This window comes from Ailuropoda melanoleuca, chromosome 4 (assembly GCF_002007445.2).
Source record: "Ailuropoda melanoleuca isolate Jingjing chromosome 4, ASM200744v2, whole genome shotgun sequence".
Taxonomy (NCBI): domain Eukaryota; kingdom Metazoa; phylum Chordata; class Mammalia; order Carnivora; family Ursidae; genus Ailuropoda; species Ailuropoda melanoleuca.
This window is the reverse complement of record NC_048221.1, coordinates 79,225,515-79,252,143: the sequence shown is the minus strand read 5'-3', so window position 1 is coordinate 79,252,143 and position 26,629 is coordinate 79,225,515. Positions and strand designations below refer to the sequence as shown.

Genomic DNA, 26,629 nt, shown 5'->3' with positions numbered 1-26,629 from the left:
TTTTTTTTTTTTAAATGGTGAAGGGAAGGAGGAAACTATAAATCACAAAGAAGCCACTAGAATGAGATAATGCAGAACACTGAAATCTGAGGAAAAGGGTCCCAAGAGACCACCCTCAGCACTCACACCCAGCTTGTGTGCCCATGCAGGACATGTGACATGCCACCCTTTATCCTGAAGTAAGAAACAGCACTCTGGGAATGAAAGAGGAACAGAATTCAACACGCTGCCAAAAATAAAAAATAAAATGAAAAGAAGGAGGTTTCAGAAAGACGACAGATTCTAGAAAAAGGGTTTGCCTGAGGAAGGCATCACTTAGAAAATATACATCCTTCAGCATACATCACTTTTCCTCTCCCGGTTTCTCTTTTCCCTGACCCTACCCTACTTGGATTTTATGTGATATGTCTGAATAAAAATGATGGAGTTTGATCCCATTCTCTCAACCCCCATCTGCTCCCCGGTCCCCCTTCCCGAGAACACAGGAACCCACAATGGAAATTTCACTGGAAATATGAGCTAGCACTGCCCTTCTCTCCCACACACACAAGAGGTGAGCCGAGAGGGCAAACAACTGGGGAAGATATTTCTTCAACAGAAGGGATTTTTCCCTTCTCACTTAGTTTTACCCCAAATTCTCATGCTTTGGTCACTTTAAGGGCATTCCTCGGCTCTGCAGGAATAAAGCTTGATTCTCTCCTTCCTTGCCCTGGACTCCTCGGAGTTCACATTTTCCTGACCCCCACCCGTGCCACACCCCTTCAGGCCAGCCCACTTTGAACAGGGCCTTTCAGCAAGATGCCACACGTAATCCATCGCACCAGCTGCTGCAGGCCTTCGGGTGCCAAAGGCCATTGAGAAAAAGGCTGCTAAAAACGTATGTGGTAATTCAGTACTGGCAGGTCCTGTAGGATTAGCTCTATTCCAAGCCTGTCTTTCCTGTGTCAGACTTCTCCAATGTCTGTGGCTTCCCTCTGGGGTTGACCTCCTACCGAGAGCCCAAATCTAAACTTTCTGATGGAAACATTCTATATCTTCATTGTCCAAAACACTAGCCATGAACCTGGGCTACTGAGCACTTGCAATATGGCTAGTGTGACTGAGGAACTGAATTTTTAGTTTTAGTTACCTTTGATTAATGTAAATATAAGTAGCCGCATGACGTTCAAGGCTACCCTACCAGCCAGCATATGCTAGAGGCATGATTCTGAGAGCAGACCAAAGGATGGTATGCAAACTTGGCTGTATGTTGGAATCACCTGGGGAAGTCTTCAAAGTCCCACTGCCCATTTTGTACCCCCCCCCAGATAAATGAAGCAAATTTTCTGGGGGTGGGACCCAGACATCTACATTTTTAAAGGCCCCTCAGGTGATGCCAATGTATTGCCAAGATGGAGAATCGCTGTTCTAAAATGCGAACATTTCTACCATCCACAGCCAGTCCTCATCCAACAAGATGCCCACAAACACTAAGCTACCTAAGCAATTTGGGCAAATATTCCACTCGTCATGAAAATCAATCATATGAGATTACAACTAATATACAAGAATTCCTTCAAGAGCAAATCCATGTCCAAAAGGCATGGGCCGCTAAGGAAAGCAGTGAGTAGAAAAGGAGACAGCTCAAAAAGGAAAGTAAAACAAGGAAGAAAAAGAGTTTTTCAAAATAACTGTCGGCATCCAAAGCCTGGCTAGCCTGAGTCTTTGCATACAAATAATTTATTTTCTGGAAAGCCACCAGTTAACAACAAAATATACACCTCCAAATCTGGTACTTTGAACAAACAGCTCTAATTGGATTATTTTCCCTTGGCTAACCCACCCACATACTATCTGCGTCTGACAGCAAGCTCCTGCCACTATTCATTTTTCTTCAAAGGATAACCTGAAACTTGTACCTTTTCATTGAGTACATTAAACTTTTTAAATGGCAGCAATTAAAAAGCCAGTATTGGTCCAAAACCCATGTGCTCTGGCTCACTCTTCTCCAATAGGCACAATCCCAACCTTCTCTTGCCATTACTAATTTCACCGAGGGTAACATTAACCTGGTGAAACTTTTTCTCTGAGACTTAACAGAAACATTATACTCAGAGTGTAAAAAAAATAAAAATAAAAATAAAAAAAAAAGCAAATAGACAGGTTCCCGCAGCCTCTAATCTTCCAATCAGCATTTCCCAAAGGCATACAGGGCCCTTCAGGTTGAATGCTGACAGAGTTCCAAGGAGGATGCAAAAAATTCACCACCATTTTCTAGGCAGCAGCACTGGAAGTCAAAAACAGGAAGAGGAGAATTTACTGGGAAAAGTATTTGAAGGTCACTCTTCATGACAATAAAAGTTGTTCCCTCTATACTGAGAAGTGAAATATAAATGATCCAAAACTAACCCCCCTCCCACTTTCCCAGATTATTACTAATGTAATTCAGTCACAAAACCGAGAACTCCTTGAGCTGACCAAGGCTTCAACAACTCACTTTAACCAACTAACTTCCCTCCAAGGAGAAAAGGCTGGCTCAAGTCCAACCATACGCACAGCCAAGAAGTTCTCAAAGAGCAAACATGATCCCTGCTGCTGTGGCAAACCAGACTATATTCCTTTTCATCTTGGCTTGGTGGATACCCAGCAGCAGCTCCTCATAACAACTTCCCAACTGTCCATTCCAACGGAGAGCAGAACACATGGATGTTTTTAAAGTTCACACAAAATTTACAATAGGAACTGGACTATACTTTTGTATATCTATCTGAATGTGGGTTAGACTGAATAGGGTAAAAAGTCTCTTTAAAGAAATAGTTATATAGTTAACTAGATTGCCAGATCAATACACAATGCCAAACTGAAGAAGACTTTCAGATAAACAATGAATTTTTAGTGTTACTATGCCCCAAATATCACGAGACACACTTATACTAAAAAAGATGTTCTGTCTGGAATTCAATTTTAACTGGGCATTGTGGTTTCTTTGTTTTTCCTAAATCTGGCAACCCTACATATCACTGTGCTGGGAAAATTCAACTTACAAGAGGCAAGGAAGAGAACTCGTTTTGGCATCCCCCCCACTCAACCACCCAACCATTCCTATATCTCGGAGCCAAGTATAAAAACTGTCTCTAGTATGAATACTAATTTGCTACCACCTGGTAAACAAGTGCCCCAGTGCCCTTCCTTCTCTGGACCATAGATGCCAATCACATAACTAAGTGGCAGACACCTGGGTAGCTGACACAGTACCAATAAATTTTACTTTCAGGGTCTTTATCAGAGTAAAGCAAGAAAATTAAGACTGAGTAGGTGCCTTATATGGAAGAAGTCATTCGAAAATGTGATTATTCAATCAGTAAAATTAAGAGCAACACTTGCTATGGAGAAATAATATGAAGACAGCAGAAAGTAAACTGAATATATGAGCAGTTATTATGTGAATTAAATATCCTAAATAATAGCGTGTTTTTAACCGCTGACTCTATTGAACTGATATGTACCAAGCCACATTCCAAACACTTTACACGTTCTATTGCACTTAATCTGAATCCCCGAAGAAGGGAATCCTATCATCACACCCATTTTACAACGTGAAGGAACTGAGACACAGAGATGGAGTAATGTGATAAAACTAGGACGACCATATTACTTGGTTTGCCTCAGACAGTCCCAGTTTATGCCTGTTGTCCGGGTACAATTGTTAAAAGCTCACCCCCTGACCCTTTCACTCTCATAAACTACCCAGTTTGGACGATCAATTATATCTCACTTACCAAAGACCCACACCCAGTAACCAGCAAAGGCAGGGTTCCCTCAGGTAGTAGGGCTCCAGAAACAGAAGCCAATCTAAGATACTCTCCCAGGCTTACCTTCCATAGACGACAACTGGGACGATGGAATTCATTCTTTTTACTTTTACCAGTCATACCCTAGGTCTCCTGCATGTGTACAAATCATTGTGGGTAGAGGAGATGGGGGGCTGGTGAGGGTCATGTTTTTCAGAACTGTCCTTTATCCCCTTTTAAATCATAGCACAAACCATCTGCAGGCACAGAGAATTCCTCAGTCAGCCTCTATCCACATCCCTGGGCCTGAACGCTTTTAAACGTATTCAGCTTATCAAAGTAATATTTAACCAGATCCTTTTCTACTCTGGAATGACCTTCCCCTTCCTCCAGCCTAGCCTGGGCAGTCAGGGCACACTTGTTTGCTATTTCTATTAAGATGAAGGTGGGGCTGCGTGATGTAATAAGCACTGGGTGTTATATAAGGCTGATGAATCACTGACCTCTACCTCTGAAACTAATATGTTAATTAATTGAATTTTAATTTTTAAAAAAGTTTTAAAAAAAAGACAATGTGGATATATTGTATGTGCCACCTTTTAGTTCCATACACAACAGGCTTTCCTTTTTTTCCCTAACTCAGAAACGAACAACCTTCTCTTATATTCTTAATCTATAGCAAAACACTGTTTTCCCAATAAATATTTCTCAATAACCATTAATGCTACTTTGACAGCGTCAAAACAGCAAACATGAACATTAACTTGTAGCTTCACCTCATGTGTCTAATTTTAAAACGCATCACAAGTGGCCCGAATAAGCAGAGGTGGTAATTTCAGCCCTTACCACCAGGCTGTGTGGCTTCACCTGGCCTCTCTGAGCGTGTCTCCTTTACACAAAGGCATGGATGTACTAAGATCCACAGGGTCCCGCCCAGCTCTGAAGCTTCTAATTCTATGTGTTCTCTACAATCTTTCTGACCATGAGCCACAGCCTGCAATGTGAAAACATTAGTCCACCACAAAACCTCCTAACAGCTGGTCCTCAAACGCCTGAAAGGCTCGTCAGGCAAGGGTCCTGGGAGGAGGCTTGGGAGCAGCCCTGTGGTAAACAGCGATAGCTCTCATGTTTGTAACACTCCCTGGTATATTAAGTTTGACTTCTGTCAGCCCCAGGCCACGTGAAAAATGTTTTTTAATGTTTGTTTTTGTGATGGGTCATGAATGCTTTCTCTACAATGAGACTAAAGTCAACAAAAAGGACAAGACTGCGAACTGTGGCTCTAAAGGTCTTCCCTGCCTCAAATCCTAGCAAGTCACCTTCAAAGGGCAGGTGGAACTGGTCAGGTCTGACTAAAATGGCAGTGGGAACGGGGCTGGAGAGGGGGGTGCTACTGAGTTAGCTGACAGATTTATAAGTGTCTTTCCTACCAGGAAACAACAATTGCCCTCTGCACCTTTTTACTCACAAAAGAAGAAACAAAGACAAAATGAAAACTGAATTCTCAGCCTGGATTTCATATTTTCTAATAGAAACTGAATTCATCACTAAAAAGAAAAAAGAAAAGCCATAAACTCAAAGGTCTGGGGAGTTGGTCATTAAGTTTTACTCATGCATAGTTATGAAACAGGAAGAGCTAATTCTTACCTAAAGTTTTATTACATGAAGTTTACAGCCACATTTAAGTAAAAACTTCCATACTGAGATTTGTTACATATGCAGGCATAAAATCCCTGGCAACAAATACCGTGTTTAAATCCAAAGCCTTCTGGTAGAGAAATGTGTAATACCTCCTGACAAAAGTTGTCTTTCTGCTTCTTATCAGAGCCCTCATTTCAGTAGTGTCAAAACTTCTAGAAAATTTGTTACGGAAAGTCAGAGGGAACCAAGAAAAATGTTGAAGCCAATATAAAACTATATGTGTTTGCGTCATCTGTTCAAACCAATTTAATCTTTTCTAACAACTAAGATGTGCGGTCATGATTTGTTTACCTTTCTCTTTTCAATGGTAAATTTAAAACAAAAAGCAACTAAAGGAAGGAAAAAATCCTCTGGATTCAACACAAGCATGTAACCAATAGTAACTAAAAAAAAAAAAAAAACCCTCATTTGATTCATAATAGTAGAAACCAAACTCTTCAAAAAATGAACTCTAGTAACAATAAAAACAAACCTTCTTCCTAATGTGTATAATAATTAAAAGGAATCTCTAGTATTTTTGCTCTGTATGAGAATAGTGTACCCCAAAGCATATTACACGAAAAGAGGCTTCAGGGGAAAAAAAAAAAAAAAGAATTCCAAATTCAAGTAAGTCTGGGAAACAATATATTTATTTCTCTCCCTGCTAGAATGCCTATTAGCTTCTGAAAGCTCTGAGAAGGGCTTCACTAAAGAAACCTATTACATTTTACTTAGCCTAGCATTCTTTTTTTAAATAACACATGTTAACATACTGCAAAGCTATTGCTTCAAAGAACTTGATGGGAAATGTAAAGCCAGATCATAGCAGCTACACTGTTACCTATGTTCGATCAGAAACTTCTAATGATCACACATACCCAGACCCTTCTCTTTCTGGTCACCTGGGTAGTTTACGCTTGCCCGCTCCTCTTGCTGTTGGGCAGGGTCATGTGACTAGTTCCGGCCAATGGCTTCTGTATGACCCATCAGCCAGGATTCCCGAGCTAGAAAAATGTGACACAGAGCCCCCTGCCACCTTATATCGGACATATAACATGAATGAGAAACATACATCCGTGGCTTTGCACAAAGAGCTTTTGGAGATGCTTGTTACTGTAGCACCAAGCCTAAACTGCCTGATACATTATGGAAGGAAATGGCCTTTAAGAGAACTATGTAAACTGACTGGAAGTGGCAAAATAAACACAGACAGAAATATGTGAAGAATGGGGAGGTAGATGGTAAAATAAACATATAAGAATGAATCTTTAGGAAAGCCACTTTGGTCTACACAATCTTAAATTAAGCACTAAAGATCAGTGAGTTAAAACTAAACACCATGGTATGGACTAATTTGAAGTGACCAAATTTAGTTTGTTTGTTGGCAAGAGTGGGTAGTGAGGACGGGCTGTGAGGATAGTAGCATCACTTACTGAGTGACTGTAATGTGCCAGAAATGATGAGTACATATTACTACATTTAGTCCTGACGCTGTGATAGCTGGTAGATGATAATTGTTGGCCTTATTTCCCCTTCGTACGAGAAAACCAAAACACTATTACATAATTTGTGTAAGATCGTATCGCTAATAAATGGCACTCATGTAATGACATGTGTCTATGTTCTTTTTAATACACCATTAATCTGAGTTAGTAGAAAAATCTAAGTCATGAAATTAAAAAAAAAACGGTCTGGAGTTTTGTTATTCTGAGACACTTTGTAAGAATGTGAAAATACTGTACAATCAGAAGGAGGCAAACTTTGGCTAAATGGTAGGTCCGAGCTTTCAAAGAATAAACAGGATGTTCTTATAATTAACATACTAATTGTTTGCAAGGGGTGATGTGGACGATTCAAAAAAAAAAGCTTATTTTTCAAATTATAAAAATAAGACATGATTATTGGTGAACACTGGAAAATACAGAAAAGCACTTAAAGGAAAACAGAAGTCACAATACTATCACACTTCACAAAAAATTAAGATTTGAAGTACTTCCTTCTTTTGTGTGTGTTTTTTTCCACATAGTGGAGATCACACCATTTAAATAACCTTGTGTTCTGCTTTTATTCCTTTATATTAAAAAGCTCCCTATGTTATTAGAATGTTTTCAAGAATAATATTTCTATCAATACAATAACTAACAGTTATATATTTGCCACCTATTAGACTGTCACATTACTTTTATCAACTTACTAATCCTCATAAGAACCCTCTAACATCTGTATTATCATTGTCCCCATCTTACAGGTAAAGAAAGTGAGACAAAGTAGAATTAATGATGTGCCCAATGTCACAAAGTGAGTCTAAGGTAGGCTTGGGATTCAAACTCAGGCAGCCCCTAGGCCAGCACTTTTAACCACTACATTGTACTGCCTCCATAATATTTCCTCCTCTAACTTACCAATGATGGGCATTTGGTTTATTACCATTTTTTTTCTATTATAATATTATAATGGACATCGTTACAGGCACCACTATTTTATCTAAGCCTATTCAGATTGCAAAACTCTTACCATTCCAACAAGTTGAATTTATTTTCAGCTAGCTGACAACAGCTGTAGAAACATCTAAGATGGCTAGCATTTCATAAACCAACTCATTACTCCATCTACCCCTGGTATGAACTTCCATGTGGTCCTCACCTGTCGACCCCACTGCCATCTGCGGCAGATTTCTGTAATGTTTCCATCTGCCTTCACACTGCACAAAGAGGCAGCTAAAACCCTGGGTCTCTTCTGTGCATCCCCTAGCATTTATAAGCAAATTCCATAAATTTTTATGTCTGGAATATCTTAAATGCTAAATATTTGTTCCCAGTCTTATGAGCCTGTGCCAATACAAGGCATACAAACACAGAGATGACATCCAATACGCAGGTGTAAAATTAAGATGAATAATCTTTAAATTCAGACAATAACCCAAGAAAAGGATATTCAAATATTTTACTTTTTACCTTCTTATCTTATAGTGAATGATTGAAATCTCTTGCAAGATTAAAGGAATACATACTCCAATTCAATGGATGATCTGAGGTGAAAACTATCCAAAATAGAGTTTTACAAGCAGACCAGACAATGGAGTGTTAAGTAAAAAAACTGGTGGCTTCAGTTTATAGTTCACATCTTCTGAACTCGGTTTACCAATGTGGCTGTCCAAAAGTGTGTTTAAAAAACAAGCAATGTATAAAAGAAGGCAAAGACAAAAACATAAAACAATATAGAAATCATGGGCTCAATAAAGAAATTTTCCAAACTGTCGTCAATACCATATGGAGAATTCATTTGCCATCTACGAATGAAAAGATCAATACATCTAAGGAAGATAAGTATCTCCTTCTGAAATATGTGTAAGATATGGAAAGTGACAAAGCAAAATTCAGGACTTATAAATCTAATGACAGCAATATATAAGAAACAAAGCCATTTTGCAGGGTACTCTAAAAAGCTATAAAATCACTGCAATTAGTCTAAGTCCAAATTTATAATGGACTTTAAATTAGAGAATAATTAAGATATCTGTTAATACCATCTTTCAAGAAATTCTTAATAGAAATTTGGTTTGTATTTAAGCCCTCCTAGAGGAAGTTCACTCACTGTTTTCATACTATATTTAACATCTAAATCCTCTCTGTTATTTTATTTCCATTCAGTAATCTAAATATTGCTTTTTAAAAAATTTCATCTTCGCAGCACCCAAGCTAATAAATAAGTTGATTGCATTCTCCCCTCAGGTAGCCTCCGCCTCCACCTAGCCACCCCTCACCCACTGCAGGTGCTGATCATGTCCCTAGCAGCTCAAACCTGTAAAGGACCCCTCCTAGAGACTGCACACCCTCACTCCTGCTTTGTTTTAATCATCCTGACTTCAAAAAACAAGCCCATTTTTTTTTAATGGAGAGAACACTATTAGAAAGTAAATCAATTACAAACAAGAATCAAGTAACTGCAGATTAATTGCAAAAACTTAACACGGAGTCAAAAAAGGCATAAGCAAAGAAAAAAAAGATTCTGCAGGAAAGTAACCTATGCCCTTTACTATGCTTCTACAAGGTTCTAACGTTCAAACATCAATAATTCATATCCACATTACTATCAGACATATAACACATAGGTTTTTTTTTTTTTTTAAACTTCAGGGCCCAAATTTCTATTCAAACTGCAATTTAGCGAGTGATGTTGTTCAAACATCAATAATTCATATCCACATTACTATCAGACATATAACACATAGGTTTTTTTTTTTTTTTTAAACTTCAGGGCCCAAATTTCTATTCAAACTGCAATTAGCGAGTGATGTTGTTCAAACATCAATAATTCATATCCACATTACTATCAGACATATAACACATAGGTTTTTTTTTTTTTTTTAAACTTCAGGGCCCAAATTTCTATTCAAACTGCAATTAGCGAGTGATGTTGTTCAAACATCAATAATTCATATCCACATTACTATCAGACATATAACACATAGGTTTTTTTTTTTTTTTTAAACTTCAGGGCCCAAATTTCTATTCAAACTGCAATTAGCGAGTGATGTTGTTCAAACATCAATAATTCATATCCACATTACTATCAGACATATAACACATAGGTTTTTTTTTTTTTTTTAAACTTCAGGGCCCAAATTTCTATTCAAACTGCAATTAGCGAGTGATGTTGTTCAAACATCAATAATTCATATCCACATTACTATCAGACATATAACACATAGGTTTTTTTTTTTTTTTTAAACTTCAGGGCCCAAATTTCTATTCAAACTGCAATTAGCGAGTGGGGTGAGTGGGGCGGGGAACCTCAATGTGAAGTCTGGGATAAGGCATCACTAATTAGCCCAGATGAAACGATGCAAGATAAAATATGACACAGAAGTATTTTCCTACCTACAGGGTACAAGATTTTTTAAGACTGTTGGAACACAAATATAAATAAAAATAAACCTTGCTAAAGAGGATAGCTACCATTTCTATTTCTTGGTAATACATTTAGAGGAATGATTTTGCTCAAGTGAAATGACAAGTTTCAAGCTATTCTGCTGAACTGCAGCTATTTTAAGGCAAGCCAAGGCTGCATTAGTGCTTGTCATACAGCTTGCTCCCAATCTCTTGGCAGTTCTCCAATGCATTCCAACTTCTTATGCACAGCCTTGCTGGAATCACATCCCACTTATCTCTAAAGACACACTAAGTAAGATGTTGCCACATGACACAACCAACCTGCCATTTATTCCCATCAGATCACTTTGCACAATGTCTGACTAAGAAAAAATCAGACCACCATCTGTGTGGATACAGTTCAGTCCAAATGATCCAATTTACACTGGTCCCCAAAACAAATATTACAATACTGCTCAAACCGGGGGAATGCTGTACTCCACTGCCCCCAAAAAGGTTGAGTACTCACCAACTAAGGAAGGAGAACTGACATGGAGGGGGAAAAAGCAAGGTCACATCTTAAAAAAGAAATGCCTTAACTACAGATGCTAAGCCCTAGTCATATTCCCACTGCCTACATCTTGAAGCAGATTATTAGTCAGTGTATATTTTAAAGGATCATCTCAGTATTTAATGAGTCCCGTTACTTCCTTTAAAAAAACAATTTAACCTAGCAATACATCCTCTAAGTCGATGTACTCTCTAATATTTGGCCAAAAAAAAAAAAGTCCTCTTCAAAAACAACCTGGAATGGTTAACCACATGCTGCTACATTCCATTCTCGCTAAAAAAAATATATTTAATTAGCACATTTGATCCTCATGCTTTGCACAGCTGCACAACATTCCAGTAATAGGCCGGCTATCAATATACTCTTTACATTGAATACCTACTTACTTGAAAAGCTAAGAAGACTGAGAACCAGTTCTCAAATATGATCCACAAAAGATTTATTTATTTCATATGAACAAAGTTTCCTTTAACAAGAGTGTAGCCCAACGAAAATACATACTATCAATAGGAATAAAAAATTCATGCAAACATACACTAACAAAGTAATTCTTCAGAGCTGGAAATATATCTATATAATACTCAACTGACAGATAAGAGTAGCCTATCTCGGAATAAGACAATAAATTAACCTGCTCTCACATTAAACATTCACCCTTTATGAATCAAACGAGATTTTAAGAGCTAGGATGAAAGCTGGTGTTCTTAAAGTCAGGAACACACACTTCAAAAGCAAAATAAGCATTTCAAAATGAAAAACCATCCTGATTATCAAGGAAACTCAGAAATTCCTTTAGCAGTGGGTGTTGATTTAAAAACAAGCAAACAGACAAAAAAAACCAACGACAACAACAACAAAACCTACCTTTAAAACAAAGAATAAAACACAAGGTGTGTTCTGGCTTCTTTACTGTCAAACGACACATGAATGTCTTTGCTCCAGGATCATGGTCATCCTTGACTCGACCCCAGGAGATAAGGTGGGTATTTAAGGACAGCTGACAGCACAGAGTTGTCAACCTCGCTGTGAGAAGGACCAGGCCCCTCTCAGAGAAGTTACTCAACTGATACCTCTGACCACCACTCACTTCCTAAAAAAGTGACAGGTGTACTCACCCATGCAGAGGTCCGGATAAGGCCATGTTCCGGCCCCCTGCTCCCCATACCCTGGGGTGCACGGACCTCTGTGAGCACTGTCTCACTCAATGCCTTCCCAAGTGCCAGAACCAATGTGTGCATCTGCCTGGAGGTAAAGTTGAGATCCCTGCTGCAGGCTTCAGACAGGCCAGGCACACTAGCCATCAAAGCATGTCCCTTGATGAGCTGTGACTGTCCTCAAAAAGAATGATTCCCATTAGGTCGGGACTTCCTGAAGAATCCCTTCTTTGGAGAGAGGAAGTCCATGTAGTGCAGCTGAGCTCCAACCCCCAATCTTGCTCCATCCATCAGCCAGGCCAGCTGAGTTTCTAAAAAGAGCTACCACTGGCCTTCAGTGTTAAACCTGGGAAGAAGGACATGTGCCATGTTTCCTGCAGGCCCACCACTCCAGACAAGACCAATAACAACCACAAAGTACCTAACAGGAACTGCTAAAAAGGGCCTGCTTTCTCTTCCAGTGAAAGCGCTCTTCCCACTCCTTTCCCCAAGTACATGACAAAACCCTTTTAGCACCTTCTCCAGGAAAAGGTCAACTACTAGAATTAAGGCAACAAAGCGCTAGCAAGTCACCTCCATCCATCCCATGTCCCAGGGCTTAAACAACCAGCTTACATAATCAAATAAGTATATTGCTTTTTCTCTTTGAAACAGATCCTAGATCCAAAGATAGAATTTTAAAGAATTCAGCCAATACAAGGACCCTAAGAAAGTTGAACTCTTAGTGTATGCTTTCAACAGTTAAACCAAACCGGCCCAGTAAAATTTATTACCTTTAAAACCAAGATTCTAATAACCACATCCATTCCATTTGTAACACTGTTACAGGGTAGCTGTTTTAAAGACTATCTGAAATCTGAAGATAAACGTAAAATCAGATGTTGTCCAAAGCATATGGAGATGTCCCTCAAGGGAATTAGTGTAACTCTGATGAGAATTCTTTCCAAAACAAAACAGAAAGCACACGTTATCTAATGAGAACTTAATTTCTGGTATTTTTCCACTATAAAATTTTTCGTTCAAAGAAGAAGAGTATAATAAAATTTGGATTTTCTGTTCCTTGACCATTTTTCTTTAACACCCCCACCACGAAAAACAGCTCAGGGCAACAGGCAGTGGCCCTGCCATAGCTTTAAATAAGACCAGTAATAGGATTTTATGTTTTGTCATGCTACATGTATTGATGGGAAGAGTAATAAACATCAAGTGACTATTTACACTGTCAAAACTTGGCATCTTTAGCCTAAGATCTGAGAATGTGGCCCTTATTTGTAAGATGAGTATGTGCACAGGGAAAAAGGTTTAAAGGATAAACACCAAAATGTTAACTGCAGGCTAACTGGAGTCACTAAATACCTAGTAATTTCAATTTTCTTCTTTGTATTCACTTTTATTTTCCATATGATCTACAATAAACATTTATTATTTTGGTAATAAAATATTTAAAAACTTTCATGTTAGATGATTTTATGCTAATTTATAACTTTATGAAAGTACACATTCTTCATAAGCCATTCAGAAAAAAAACAAGCACACTGTATAGAGTAGCAGACACTGTCAAATAGTCAGGGATTCTAAGAAGGTAAAAAAAAGAAAAGAATATTTTAACTTTTAATATTATTGTACTCACTATAAAAGCACTCCCATGCTACAGATTTAAAAATACAATGGAAAATGTTTAAACATCACAGAACAAAATAAAAAAGCATTGTTTTAGGGAAGCATCTATGTATTCCTTCCCCTTTAAATAAGTAAGATAAAAGGACTAAAAGAGGGAGGAGTAAACCATGATAAGAACATGCACTATCCCTCCGCAGAGACTGTACAGCTGGTGCAGAACATTCCAGAAAAACATACAGCCCTTGAATGTTTAGATTTAGCCTTGAAGGAAACACACTAGGACAACAATTACCCCAAAACTGCTGTCCAAGAGGGTAAGGAAACAAGAAACCTCACTCAGAGCCAGAGGCAAGAGCCATAGAGGCTGATCTCCTGGAGGATGTTTTTTTCCCTGGCTCCCTTGTGGCGCAATTCCTACATCTTTTCCCACACTCCACGGAAGTAAGAAAATACCAAGGTTCTAACAAATTGCACATTTAAATAAGGAATGGAAAAAATCTTTTCAAAATTTCAGCGCTCTTTATGCCTTTAGTATTAAGACTGCTTTTCTGTAAGTTCTAGCAGAAAAAAAAAAAGAATAGCAAAGGGTATATTTAGCTGATTAATCATTTAGCTTATTAGTCCTTATCCATCTAAAATGAGACTTATCGTGGTGCTAGGATATTTTTGATAAAGAGCAAGAGTTTATTGTTAAGTATTTCCAAAAATCTGGCAAATGTGGAAAGATGAAATTATAGCTCTTCCACAATCCCATCACCAAGAGATAACCACTTTCTAAGCAAAGACATATTTAATTATACATATATGCTGCCAAAGAATAAATTCTGCTTATTTATATATCGTTTTGCATTTCATCCTAGTTCATCTGTTGGGTAAAAATCTGTAATTATGTTCCTATACAGACTTTACTGCCCTACCAATGGCTTCAAGTTTATACGTTAAAGTTCAGAAATAGAAGGGTGCTCTAGATTCTAGATCAGAGATGTCAAACGGCTCCAAAAATCATTCAGGTATTTACTCTCATAGTTTAGAGTTTATAAAGAACTATGACACCTATGAACAAGGGTCAATTTTAAAGCAATCTCGAAATTACAGCATCTTACTTTTAAATCTCAAACCACACTTGACCTAAAACTCTCCTCAATCAACCACTTAAAATTGATAGCAAAAAACACACACAATTCATGGAAGTAAATTAGTTCATTTCTACAAGCTACATTTTACAAAGTACCAATACAGTTGGGAATGTGGGCCATACACCAGAACTATTTCCTCCCAAATTTCCCCCACAGATGAAGGGCAGTGTGATTCATTCCTGAGATTCACTTCCAAAATGTTATCTCCACAAAATTCCCCACTTTAAAAGTCTTAAAATAGTCCTCTGCCTCCGTTCATGGTGGAGATTACTCAATCATACATACATCTCTCTGTCTCACTAATGTGATGGAGAGATGCAATAAATATCTATATACATACGTAAGAATTTCCTTTCATACAAAGAAGGAAGGATATTATTAAAATTCATTCCTCTCACTTGTAGCCTATAATTTTCCCAAATGGTGAGAAACCATTAACTGAAAGTAATATAAATCTGGAGTATTTTTATTTTAAAATTTTCACTCAAAATTTCACCTACTTTTCTGACCAATTTCAATGAAACATGATGGTCTAATGGTTACAAAATTAGCTTCAGCCGTTGTGCTTGGGTTTCCACAAGTGAGAACAAGGATGTCACAGAATTCCACTGCCCTCTCTACGTAAGGATGTGGTTTGGGAATACTAAAGAATCCTGGTCTTCCACCCTTTCAGCTGACCCATGTTAGTGCTGAGTCAAGATAGCATTCCATCATATCTAAATGCTCTACTTTTCTCTAAGACCTATACCCTGAAGACGCTAACTTACTCATTTTTCCTCTGCTCTTAGAAAAGTGTACAGAAGGACAGATAAGACAATTCTTTGGAAACCAAAACTATTCCTTAATAATGACCTATAAGTGGCCAGATTTGCTTTTTTGTATCCTTTTTTTAAAACAATTAACATAAAGTGTTGCTTGTTTTTTTTAATTAAAAAACGGTCCTCATGGTAGTCTATTATATTTACCGTACTCTTCTCTATTTGTAAAATTTTTCAAAACTCAAAATGAGAAACATTAAGGCATAAGAATTTCCTTTCTTATAAGAAAGGAAATCACCCATCAACCCGCCATCCAAAGCATTAACATTTTAATGTATTTCCTTCTAGTCTTTTAATAAAACAATACTGAACTTATACCCTATTATATAGCATTGCATAAAGGTATTCCCACTGAATATTATATTGTTAGCATTTTCCCATTTCAGTAATATTCTAACAAACCATTATTATTTTAAGCAGTATATTGAATTCCATCCTATCCCTGTGCCATAATTTGAGTATGTCCCATTTGCTTTTTCACTATAAATACAAGGTAAGAAAATCCTTGTTTAAAAACCTCTGTCCTTATTTTTATTTCTTTCTTTTAGGTTACAGAACTACAGGTGGGATTTCACTCCAAAAAATATAAAAATTTAAGGTTTCTGTTATATATATATATATATATCTCCCAGTTTTTTCTACTAAGTTTGTATTAGTAGAGAATATCCAAATATTCTCCCAACAGATAATGCAGAGCCCCTATTCTACAGCAACCCAGAGAGCATTACTTACCCACCAGTTAAAGTGGAAATATTAATCCAATTGTTTTGTGTTTCAAATTACTGGTGAATTTGAACAATTTAATATAGTTATTGGCTTCTTTGATTTCTTCTTTTATAAACTATCTGTTCACATCTTTTCCCCCAAATAGGATCCTAGTGTTTCCTTGTTTGTTAAAAATAGGCATTAATTAGGTTTGCCTTTCCTATAGTTTAGACATGATACATAAGGACAAGTTTAATGTAGACCGAACTTAGCGTTACTTATCTGAATGATGGCATGTTTACTGGAATGTATCTCTTCTGAGCAAATCAAAATATTTGACAGAAAGCAAGAAATTGACACTAAGCAAAATGTTCATGTCTCATGGTAATTAAGATGTATTGTGATGACAGTGGATTATCTCACTAAGCTTTAATAATCCTTTGTGATAGGTACCACCATGCAGATGGAGATACTGAGACACACAGGGAGGTCAAGGTAGTTTGCCCAAGATCATTTAGCCTGTACATGGAGTCACCAGGTTGTGTAATTCCAGAGCCTGAAGCTCAGGACCCTTGCAATGAACAGCCTCCCTTCAGCCACACTGGCTTGGACCTCTCTCAACTCCTCCAACATCATCTCCCCTAAGGGTTCTGCTGGAACCTCAAATTTAACATGTTCAAAGACAAAACTGATTCTCTTCCCAACCTGATTTCCACTCTTCCATGGGTCTATTTCTGTCATAATCCAAATTTGAAACCCATGTCATCTTAGCTCCTCATCCACTTAGGTCTACCTCCCGTTCATTCACTCTACGAGCAGTTGGCACAGGATTGGGCCATCACAGCTTTTCTCCCTCTCTCCCCTCCTTCTCATTCCCTTGGCTACCACCAGAACCTGTTCCCTTAACCTCCGGGCCCCCACAATCACCTATTTCCTGTCTCCCTGCTCTTGATTTCTTCCTGTTCCTTTCTATTTTGAACTCTGCCAGAGTGCTGTGTTACTCAAATATCGTATCACAGAATTTTAAAGATATACAGGGTCTTAAAAATTGAGCATGAGATCCAATCAACTGGTAGTTACTGCCTATAACACTATATTGAGAATGTTACTGACGCTCTATCTCAGCCCTGTGGAAAAGGAGTGTCATGGATGATTTTCTAGGTCTGCCAGGGAGGGAGGGAATGTTGCCCATGTGCCAGATTTTAACCCTCACTATAATTTCATCTAAGTTCTTCATTTTATAAATTTAGAACTGAGACCAGAAGGGTAAATGGGTTGCCAAAGTCTTTTATCTTCTGGGGACATACAAAGAATATACTCTATACAGTAGAGTATAGAGTCCTTAGAATCAGGAACTAAATCTTATTCACCATTAAACCAGCCCACACCACCATCACTCTAACCCAATTTCAAGCCCTGGCAAGAAAAGGTATCCAATAATTTGTTTACTGCACCAAAAACAATACTGCAGAGTAATCTTACAGTAGCAGCAAAGGGAGAACAGTAGAATAAATGCTTCTCTTGTAAAAAGAACTATAATTACACTACTTTCAAGAATAGGAACCTGAGCTGACAAAGGGTTTCCAGTAAGTGGTCTTGTACAGCCTGTGCTGATCAATATATAAATTCTGCTATAACACAGCCTTTTAAAAAAATAAAAGAATAAGTTGTTTATTAGCTCTTTTAACATAAAAATATCAAGGCAGTTTTTGGAAAGCATTTAGAAGAGGTCAGTGGCTCATACAGCTGGGGTAGTTTGAAGAGAAAGTAATGGACAGTTACTAACTGAATACCGACTATGTACCTAGCACTATACACTGCTGTCTCACAACTGTATCACAAAGTATTATCATTTCAATTTTAGGAAAATTTTTCAATTTCAATAAGGAAACTGTGGTTTCAAGAGTAATTAACTATCCCAAGGCCAGAACCTAACTGTGGCCACATGGCTAGTATACAACAGCATTAGGATCTGAGCCCAGATCTGTTTGACTCCAAAACGCATGCTATTTCCCAACTGAAAAAAAAAAAAAATTCCTGCAATAACAAAATTGTCCTCACAAACCTTAAAGAACAATAACTGTTATGACTCTCCTGAAATTACGGATGACTGTTCATCAGAAAAAAAACCACAAAGAGTTTTTGAAAACAAACACAAATTGGGAGATAATTTTTACAACACACAAAATCCATGGGGATTAGCAGGCAATCTACATAAAGAACTCCTACAAATGTAAAAGATAAAAATAGGCAAAAAGCTTAACAGGGACTTCACAAAAGAAGGAACCCAAATGGCCAATAATATAAATACTTAACCTCAATCATCAGGGAAATGGCAAATAAAAAGCATGCTGAGATAACATTTCATAAATATCAACGGGACAACATTTTAAAGCCTGATAAATGAAGCACTGCCAAAGTTGTGGAATGATTATAACATGTACACTACTAGTAGGAACACAAGTAGTACAATCACTTGGGAAAAATCGTTTGGCATATTAGTAAGGTTGATAATACACATACCCAATCATCCAGGAAATTTCATTCCTGAGAGAAAGAGACAGTGTGTGTGTGTTTGCATCTATCTCCACATATGTATTAAGAGATGTGTAGACGACATATTCATAGCAGCCTTTTTTTTTTTATTAAAGATTTTATTTATTTATTCGACAGAGATAGAGACAGCCAGTGAGAGAGGGAACACAAGCAGGGGGAGTGGGAGAGGAAGAAGCAGGCTCATAGTGGAGGAGCCTGATGTGGGGCTCGATCCCATAACGCCAGGATCACGCCCTGAGCCGAAGGCAGACGTTTAACCGCTGTGCCACCCAGGCGCCCCATAGCAGCCTTTTTATAAGAGCAAAAAACTGGAATCAATCCAAATCTCTATCTACAGCAGAAGGAATAAATAAGCCATAGTGGAATACTCTACAGCTGAAAAAATGAATGAACCAAGCCACAAAATGAATGAATCTCAGGAATATGATGTTACTCTAAATGTGCAAGTCACAGAAAAACACATAAAGCGTAATTTCTTTTATGTAAAGTTCAAAAACATACAAAATAAGAATTTTTGAAAGGATAACCCATAAAGAAGAGCAAGGGAATGATAAGCATAAAACTCAGGGCAGCAGCGGCTTTAGATGGGAGGAGAGAGGATCACACAGGGAACGATGAATATCCAACGGTAAGGTTCTTCTTCCTGAACCAGGTGGTGCTGGGTGTCTGAGTGCCCACTGGTTTATGATTCTGTAATAGATCTTTTATGAGCATTATTTTGTATGTACAAATCACTCAATAAAAAACTTCAAGAAGGCAATGGACCAGAAGGGCAGGACACTGAATATAAGAGGAGAAGTAACTGATGACAGACAACAAGAGGTCAGAGAAGAACAGAGGGAGCAGAGGGGCCCTTGCACTCAGGGGTTTAGCCTCCTGGACTCCAGTTCTGCTGTCTCAAAGCCAATGCCTTTTTTGTCTAGGCAGGGAGGCGAGACTGTTTTTCAAATTTAGAGGTGTTCTAGAAAAGAGCTAAAACACCTGACTAGTCTAAATAAATTATTTAAAAGAATAGGGCTCCTCCACCTAAAAATTAAAGAACTTTACAAAGTATTTCTGTATTAAATGATTTACAGTCAGTGTATCCCTTTCATCAACACCACTTAGCGACCCAAGGAAAAAAATGTGCCAATATTTCAGCAAAAGAAAAGACAAAAGCAAGATACTAGAAGGATACAGAGGTCCCTTACTTGAAGGAGTAGAGCAGTTTCTCCATTTAACATGCACACAAGTCACTTAGGGGTCTTGTTAAAATGCAAAATCTGACTGGATAGGTCTGGGATGAGACCTCTAAGAATCTGCATTTATAAAAAGCTCCTCACGTTGCTGTTCTACAAACTTCACTACCGCAGCAAGAGACATTATGAGAACACCTTCTCCAGTGACATCTAAAAACCGAAGTGTGGTAATTGGGATAGTTTCATTTTACCCACCAAGATAAAGAAATTGACGATACTATTCCTACATTATAAACTTGAGAACAGGATAACTGTTATCAGAAAAATCAAGAATACTAAATTAGGTCTTTTGCAAAGAAAAGGTGCTCTGAGAGACAGCAAAGACTGAAAACTTAAAAGAGAAATCCATGAGAAGGAAAGGGCTAATATCCCTTCTGACAAACCTACAGGAATAGCCTTTCCAGAAGGGATATTAGCCCTTTCCTTATGGAAGAATGGTTTCTAGTACTGAAGAAACCAGGACTACCAAAAGGAAATCCACAGAACAGTAATTCAAGACTGATTACAATGCAGATGTTGGTCATGGCCCAACATAATTAAAGAAGGATCACATCACTGTATATATTACATATGTACGTGTGTGTGAATAGCTCTAGAATTCTAAGAGTATGCTCTTAAAATGAAAAACTTATTATTTTAATGAAAACCACATCAAATAATTTCTACTCATCATGTCTGTTTGTTTAGTAGTAGTAAAATCCTTCCATCTCAAAACAGTGCTTCTGCATGTAGAGTCACGCTTTCATGCAGCACTCAATAACCACTCAAGCAAACTCTTCCAAGGAAACGCCAATGCCAAGTCTCTGCTAAGGATGTGTCACAAGTAGAGAGTGAGGTCTTCTCACTTGCTCCTACAACATCACAGACTGTTGCTACTAGTCTCGCCCCAAGAGATGCGCTGCACAGAAAGCCTGCATAGCAGGAGCAGACCAAGTGACAGCAGTTTCCTCACTGCCTCAATACTTAACTCTCAGATGAAGGGTTTGGTTAGTCCAGAGATGACAGTTACAAAGAGGGTAGCCTAACAGAATTCTGCACCTGGTGTGTAAGTCAGAACAGCTAAACCCCCTGAGCCATCAACACAGGATATTTTTTACAACATAATAAATCCAAATGTCTGGATAATCCATGGAAACAATACTCCCAAACATCTTTACGCATCACAATTTTATACAACCAAAGCAATGATGAAATCCAAATTCTAAAAACATTCTACACTTTAATGGCCCTCTATTAGAGAAACTCAATGCACATAAACCACACAATTTACATTCAGTTCTACTCTACAGAGCCACATAAAATCAAATGTTGGATTCATTAGATTTTTTAAAAATAAAAGTAGATATGTCCTTGCATTGAAACACTGACCTTCCCTTCCAGTTAGCATACTGAAATTCCCTTTTTCACGTATACATTTTAGAAGAGGTGACATTTAGAGATGTCCCATTTGCCATCCCACATTGAATAAATGAATTGTAGAAGTGGCATTTAGAAGAGAAATTCCCGGTGTTCCCAGACTAAACAGATGAGGACATTGGGAATCATCACCTCCTTCTAACCAGATACCAGTCACAGAGGCCTTGGTGGTCTGCCTTTCTCCACCCCTCTCCCCAGCCACATCTGCAAAAGATATGTACACAAAAAATACATATAAACAAATACAAATGCAGTCAGTTACCATGATAATCCCATTAGTCATGACTGGATATTTAACGTGGCTATCTAAATCAATCTGAATACCAATTTACCAACAAATCATGACACTCACTTACCTAATAATCCGTAATAAAGAATCCAAATCTCTAACTGCTTCATTTACAGAAAAAGCAAATGATAAAAAATAAAGCAATACGGTTAAAGAAACAATTTACTATCCACCAAAAAATTGCTCCTTTTAAAACAACTTACTGAATGTTAATATTTTTAAAAATGTCTCAGAGACATAAGAACTAAAACACATCAATCATTTCATTTCAAAAAATGGTTTCCTATAGGGAAAACGCATATTCTTAGTATTAACCAAAGACAGAGGTACTGTAATGTTATCGCCGTAAAGCTTCTATTACTCAACTTTTCACATATGAAGAAATCGATGGATAGCTGGGTTGTAGTCACAGATTATGGGTAATGCACAGAAAAGCACTGCGACTCCCAATACTGACTGCACCACTGGCTCCGCACACCACCGGGCCTGTCCTCCCTGCAGCCCCTCCCTACAGCTCAGGTCCCTCGGTCGGAGATTAGATTCCGGTCCGCAGCCGCAGGCCGGTTCCCTCAGCCTGTATTAGCGCTGCAGGACGCCCCTTCGTCTGAGCACTGCCCGACCCGCGGGGCGGGAGGGGTCACCCCAAACAGCAGTCTCCCCCCACCCCACCCCCCACGGCCAGGTGACCTGGTCCTCCTGACGCCACATCCAGCTGAAGCAGCATGACAAGGTAGAAGCAGCTCCCGGCCTCGGCCAAGGGCAGCCCCGGGCCTGGGTGGGGCCGGGCGGGGGCCGCAGGCGCCGAGTGGCCGTGCCAACCCCGGCAGCGAGAACCAGGGGAGGCTGCGATACTGCTGCATTGTGCTGCATCACGGCGAGGGCACTGGGAGCCATCCATCTTGCCAAAAAAGCACATCCCCGCCCAAATATACCCACCGTATCCATTTTTCTCCTCCGCTGAAGCACCCCCCACACTCGCCCTCTCCTCGCTCTGGGGCCCGGCTTTTGATGGGAAAAATAATGGACTTCGTTTGTATACTGACATCGACAACACTCCCCTCCCCATCTGACGGCAGGCACTTGGCATCTTTCCTCTCACAAAAACAAAGGGAAGGCTCCCCCCCCAAAAGAGGGCCGAGGGCGTGGTGTAAAGGATGAGGAAGAGAGGGGCTTCCAGCCCGCCACCCCCCAAAGGCCGGCCCGGAGGGTCCCCGGGCTGGTACAAACCTGTTGAAGTCCGGGTGGCTGGAGCTGAAGGGCGGGCGCCGCCGCGGCTCCGCGCCCCGAGGCGGCTCACGCCCAGCCCTGGGAGAGTGAGGACGGCGGTGAGGGCGGGGGGCGAGCGCGAGGATGGGCGGGGGGCGGGGGGCGCCGGGCTGCCGCCTTCGGCTCAGCTGCAGCGCGGCGCAGCGGGGACCACGCCTGGCCGCATCCCCCGTACCGTTACGCGCAGAGTCGGGCCCTGTCAACGCCGCCCCCGCTCCTACCAGCCCCGGCCGCAGGGAGGGCACCCGAAAATACGCCCTCCCTGCTGCCCACTCAGCACCCACCCCCGCGCCAGGGGCCGCTGCACCCTGCTGGAGGGAGGCGGCAGTGGACAGGGAGGAGGAATCGGCGCCGCCGCGCCCGAGGATGAGGCTGGGCGGCCGCGGTGCGCACAGGGGAGCTGCGTTCGCCTCACTGCGGAGCCTGCCCACCCCTGCCCACCCCTGCCCGCATAGCCCGCGTACTAATAAGCACAGGATACCCAGACTCTCCGCGCCGCCCCCGCCCGAGCTCTGCAGCCTCCCTGCCCCCACGCCGCTCCCAGGGCGCAGGGCAGCGGTGGGGCAGCTGCGTCCTCCGGGCCTGGGCCCGCGCCCCTCCTCCTGCCCTCCCGCCGCCCAGGAGCCCGCCCGGGAGGCAGCCCCAGTGAGTTGGCATCTTCCTGCCTAGGCCCCCCACCTACCTCCCGCGGATAAGGGGGTGGGGGCGCCGGGGTCCCGTCCTCCTCCCGCTCCTCGGCGGCCGGGCGGGTGGGCCGGGAGGCGACTCCGCGGGGCTGTCCGCGGCTGGGGCCGGGGCTCACAGGACGGGACCGATGGGCGCTGCTGCGCGGGGCTGCGCGCTCGCTCCGGACGGAGAGGCGGCCGAGGGAGGGACTGGAGGAATCCGCAGCCTGCACGGCAACAGCTGCACTGATTCCGGGGGCTGGGCGGGAGCGCCGGGCGGGGGGAGAAGGGGAGGGAGCAGCCAGGGAGGGGGCGAGGGGCGGGGAGAGGGAGCGCGCGGGCGCCGGGAGCGCGCACACTCGCGCGCGCACACGCTCTCTCCCGCACACCGTCCACACTCCGCTCGGCTCTCTGCTCCTCCCTCGCTCGGTTCCTCCCTCGCCTGCCCTCGGCGCCTGCCCGGAGCCCCGCAGCGCCCACCCAGCTCCTGCTGCGCGCGCCTGCTGAACCTCGGGCGCGTCCACGCATTCCCCAGCCCAGGCTCTGCCCCAGTCCGCCGGCGACCTCGTCCTCTGTCGCGGGGACCCACCAGGGCTGGCCTAGGCATGGTGGGCACCGCCGCCGCCGCTACCCGGGCAAAGGGACAATAGGGGCTTTGTCCCCACAGCCGGCGAGGGCCAATTTCACGTTTAATTTGAGGCTAATTTGATTATCGCCTTGCAAAGGGGCAGCCTAATTTTCTACGTGATTTGTGCAGCCTCTTTTCGCCCGCGATGTTGCGTTTGGAACGCTACGGAGAGAGTGTTGAGGGAGGTTTTAGAACGTGGTTTGGTTGGTTTGGTTTTAGAGTTTAGGTGCTTCTGCCCAGCCTGATGAAGAGCGACAGGGACCTCTCCGTGGGAAACCTTGAGCAATTGGGGCGGGAGTTGTTACTCGGTGAAGTCAAAATCTACCCCCTCCCCCGCCCACCCGTTTGTGAGTGCTTCTTCACCCTGTCTCTCCGCGTAGCTGCGAACAGACCCTACAAGTGGTTTGTCCAACTCCTGCCTCTGGGCGTCTGGCTTATTTTAACCTAAAACCAGGTGCTCTTCCCAAGCCACCCTTGTGGAGTGGGGTCTTTCAAGCTTCAGTGCAAGCCCCGCGATGGCTTGAGGGTTTGATTTCTGCCCCTACCCGCAAGTCCTGAGATGGACACCGGACGCTTTGTCGAGTTTTTGTCAAGTGCCAACGCTCTTTCCCAACCAGTTTGCCCACCCAGTCAATCCCCGAGGCCATGTAGAAATTCTGGAACGGCCACTGCTGGGGAGAAAAGATGGTGTCATCACCGTGTCCACGAATAGAAACGCTCTTTAGAGAGCAGAGTCTAGGGAAACTGACGTTCTGCTTGCTTGTAGGTGCCCAACGGCGGCGGCACTGTAAGCTTTCAGAGGGAAGAGGGGCCCTTCTCGATTAAAAAAGCCCAAAGGCTTTTCTCCCTAAAGATCTGACCCTCAACCATGAATTAAAAAAGCAAAGCAAAACAGAAATAAAAGGTTAATAGTTTAGATCATGCTTATATCTCAAATCAATAGACCCGAGGGCTGATGAGTTTGTATTTTTTACATGTATGTTTAAATGAATATTTTAAAATAAATGTAAATGAAGTTGTTCCAGCAAAGTGATCTGACTCTTCTTTTAGTGTTCCGCCATCAGTTTGAATGTTTGTACCAATGTTTGCTTTTGATATATATGAAAAAATATTGAGAAAGGCGAATAATTGAGCATTTTTCTCAGAGGGTTGATCCACACCTCCAGAGGGTGAACTCTCCAAGGACAGGATTCTTTTGTCTGTTTGTTCACAGTTTGTACATAGCAGGCACTTAGGAGGTGCTCAAAAAATATTTGTTGAATTGAATTGTACAGAACCAACATGTAAGTGGCTGCTCTCATTAGGTAATGCAGGAAATCCACCAGGAATGAAAGTTGTTTCCCTTTCACTTATTTTGCACCATGGCCCTCAGCACCTCCCCACCCACAATGTTAATGAAATACCAAAGAAAACAATGGGAATTCTGGAAAATGCTTGTTTAAATTCTTCCAGTGTTACTCTGCAATGGTGACTCTTAACAGCTTCCTTTATCACAGATAATAGTACTTGACTAACCCTTCATTTGCTGGATGAGCCACCTCCATTACCCCATTCCACTCCCTTTTAATTTTTAAAAATTTCTTTCAAAAAGGGAGGCCACACACAACCTTAGCAAGGTACTCTAATAAAGTGCCAGTAAGTATTCCAAAAATGTAAAAGGCAAGGATTCAGAGTTTCACTATAAATACCTGAGTTTTCACCAGACTTTCACTATAAATACACTATAAATACCTCACAATTTTGAATTCTTACCCTTTGGAGGAAAAAAAAATTATCAACTAGGAGAGTCCAGTGTACTACTGACCAAGAAAAAGTAACAGGTCAAAAACGACAGTCTAAATATGGAGAGATTATTGGAGAAGGCATATATTTCTGTGAAAGCCAAGAATCTAGAAAAAGAGGAAAAGACTTAGTCAGTAATTAGGATAACTCAAAAGAATTATCCTCAAATATCTCAGAAGCAGCTTTGTTGAAGTTCTTCCTCACATTAGAAATCAAAATGATTTAAAGGAACCTATAACTCATTGATATCTGTAACATACTGTAGTACTACTCTCCATTTTTAAAACCACGTGATTATATATGGCTTTGTCTCCCATAGAAATAGTACTTCATTACAAAATTTTTCAGATATAAATTATTTTAACTTTCCATTCAAAATGTAGGGGAAAATACATCAACATATATATTAGTCACTACAGATTAGGTTATGATGTTATAATACACAATTCCCAAATTTCAGTATA

General features: G+C 40.8%; 1 protein-coding gene across 2 annotated transcripts in view; it reads right to left on the bottom strand.

Moving 5' to 3' along the window:
* The window catches only part of SPTBN1 (spectrin beta, non-erythrocytic 1), a 194,803-nt gene extending 170,803 nt beyond the window's left edge, over window positions 1–24,000 (bottom strand). The window contains exon 1 of one of the 2 annotated variants that reach the window (XM_002914046.4): window positions 23,773–24,000. The gene's annotated coding sequence lies outside the window, so the exon portion shown is untranslated. Of the gene's footprint in view, window positions 1–23,051; window positions 23,113–23,772 lie in introns of those variants that run through there. The other variant, XM_034659139.1, reaches the window with a different exon arrangement.
* Between the last annotated feature and the right edge of the window lie 2,629 nt (window positions 24,001–26,629).